Genomic DNA, 3,276 nt, shown 5'->3' with positions numbered 1-3,276 from the left:
ATTATTAAAATACAAGTTGAATTAAAATAACATATAATTAAAACTGTTAGTAAACTAAACCTTGTTAAATACATAATGAGTCAAATTTTGCAGAGGAGTAAAGTTTTGTGTATTGGGCACAAGGCCAGTGAAGTAATGCCACGGCAGGCAGTGGCAGTGCAATTATGCAGGTTGTGCCAAGATCAGCTGGCCAAGCAATCAGCTGTGTCTGCCCCATGGATTGGTGGACTGGAATAGAAACGTGTGTGTTTGTGATAGTGGTTGTGTGGTGGAATTTTGTTTGTGATAAAAAATATTGTGGAAGATTGTTAAGTGCTAGATTTGCTGACTTTTACAAGATTAAATATTGAGAATAAATATTCAGACTCGCAAGGTGGTAAGTAGAGCAGATTTACTCAGTGCCAGAATTAATTTTTGTAACAGTAATACATAGTTATTGCATATTATCGGCTATGATTGAATTATATAATTATATCTAGACAAGTTAATACTACATGACAAGCAGGGCGGGTATTCCCCGATTTTAATGTACATTTTGTACTGTATCAGTACAATATATGTACTCAATATGTAGTTATTGAAGGATGCACGTCTCTACGACATCTATCCTCTACCCCGCCCACGCACCATTATTATAGTAGTTGATCTTGAACTTTTGGAGTCAAAGATGGACGTTCAAGTGGAATTTACCCTCCTATGTGTGTTGTAGTTTTAACGTTTTTGTTTGTAAACTTTATGTTGTTTAACAGGTTTCCATGGCTTTCTGTTTGTATCTTAACCCTCCGGCTGGCAACATCGTAAATTACGACTCATTTTTTCCCGCCGTGAACTGGCAGAGTCGTAATATACGACTCATTAAACATCGTCTACTAATTAAGTCATAGTTCCGATAATTACCGCTTGAATCGCATAAAAGTTATATCACTTTAATCACAAGATCCCAAGCCTTCTAATAATGTATTCACTTTTATATATATATATGAATATTTGTTATTTTACTGGCCGCTAAAAGCTCCCGACTACTTCCGCGTGACGCGACTCGGCAACTGTTAGTGCTTGTATATAGTCTTGTTTTTTTTCAATTGTAATTTCATTTGTAAATAAAAGTGTTTATAACTATGTATTTTCTTTTTGTGCATAATTAAGTGAACATTATGCATATTTTAGATTTTTAAATAAAATTAATTTGAGTTTTTTTTATGGCTTAATATAAAAAAGTGTTTTTTGAAAAAAAAAAAGTTTTGAGTTCTGACCATCAAACATCCACCATTATTTAGGCAAGTCAAATTATAATTATGTTTATATTGTACAACATATTCTGCAGAGTAATTTGATGTATAAAGATTTGTTGTTTTCTCCAATAATTAATTGTACAGGATAAAAAATTAAAAACTCTGCACAAAGCTTCAAAACAGGGTGCCAGTCAAGGCTCAAATGCGCGCCAGCCGGAGGGTTAACATGAAATTAAAAAGAGAAGAAACTCGTATTAGAAATTAAATTATAGAATGAAAGTGCATGAGATGATTCTGACATTGAGGAATAATAATTATGTGAGGGAATTCCAGGCGTTTAGTTACATTACTAATTGTAACAGAGAAAAACATGGCTAATTAATTTAACCTATTTGATAATTTAACTTGCTGTACTTGCGGTATTTGTAATTTAATGACTGTACCGAAAATATTAATACATATACCATTGTGTAATAGCAAGGATATTTATTTTACTAGTAAATAAACCTTTATTTTCAGTAGCACACAAGCTACAAATTGAGGGAATCCCTGTTACATGTGACAATATGCATGTTACAGAGTGTTAATTTATTATTTGAATATACTTGTATAGAAATTATTAGTTTGGTAAGCAATGTAGGTGCTATCATAGTGAGTGAATTGACACTTGCTTTGTCAGTGAATATTTTGGTAGTATTGTAGTATTTAATAGTAGGCTATTGAATTATCTAGCTATGTCAGATTGCCATCTTATGCAAGACCTACTTCAAGATAGTGTGGTAAGCAGTGTAGTTAGTCCTAGATGCTACCATAGTAAGTAGATGGACAATTGCTTTGTCAGTGAATATTTTGGTGGTTTGCAGCTATTGAATTATCCAGCTATGTCAGATTGCCATCTTATGCAAGACCTACTTCAAGATAGTGTGGTAAGCAGTGTAGTTAGTCCTAGATGCTACCATAGTAAGTAGATGGACAATTGCTTTGTCAGTGAATATTTTGGTGGTTTGCAGCTATTGAATTATCTAGCTATGCCAGATTGCAGCTTGCAAATTGATTAAACCTACTTCAAGTTAGAGTGGTAAGCAGTGTAGTTTGTCCTGGGTGCTATCGTATTGAGTAGATTGACACTTGCTTAGTTAGCAAATTTTTTTTTATTTACAGTAAGACCAGTGTTAACGATAAGATTTTTCCATGTTCTTGTCCTAATTGTATTTTTGTACAGTTACCTGCACACGTAAAGTGGATACACTGTTTTTCTTGGTACCTGCTGCACGTGTGTTCATGTACAGAAACATAGTTGGGAGTTTACCAAGGAGCAGTAGGTGGAAAATCTTATTTACTAGATCCAGACTCCACTGAGACTTGAGTGTTCATGTGGCTGTTTTCCTTCTGATTGACAGATGACATTAGCAGATATCAGTGGACAGTGGATGCTGTGCTAGTTTCAACTCTGATCCCTCAATATAGTTATATTGACTTGTAACCCCATTATGTGGTTCAGCATCCATATAACTTGCGGCAACAACCCATCTTTTATTTTTATCTTGCCTTGAATTATTCTGACTGAGTAACTATAACAAAACATTGTATACACAAATTATTGTTCTTTTTTTTATTCTAGTTGTTTTATTTTGCCGGATATCAATAATATTGCACAGAAGTCTGTCAGCTGATTGTTTATTACTGGGATGTATTTATCTACATATAAAAATGAATGTTTGTGTGTTTGTCCTTTATAGACTCAGAAACTATTTGACCGATCATTATGAAAATTTGTATGTATTTTTCCACGTAGAAGGTTTATATGCTATGCCCATTGATGTAACTCACCACCAGGAGGCGCTGCAAAATGTACAAGTTATCAAAGCGCCTGCACATTGTAAACTACAATTACGAGATAGCTGTGTATAATAATCACACACTATGTGAAGGTGCTAAGTTTTTTTGGATATTTGTCTTTCAAATGAATTTCTGTTTGGCATTATAGCTTGAATGTTAGACCACTTTATTATTAAGTACATGTACGTGTACAATGGCTATAAAC

Source organism: Homalodisca vitripennis, chromosome 1, assembly GCF_021130785.1.
Source record: "Homalodisca vitripennis isolate AUS2020 chromosome 1, UT_GWSS_2.1, whole genome shotgun sequence".
Lineage (NCBI taxonomy): Eukaryota > Metazoa > Arthropoda > Insecta > Hemiptera > Cicadellidae > Homalodisca > Homalodisca vitripennis.
The sequence above is the reverse complement of the archived record's forward strand: the minus strand, read 5'-3'. Positions refer to the sequence as shown.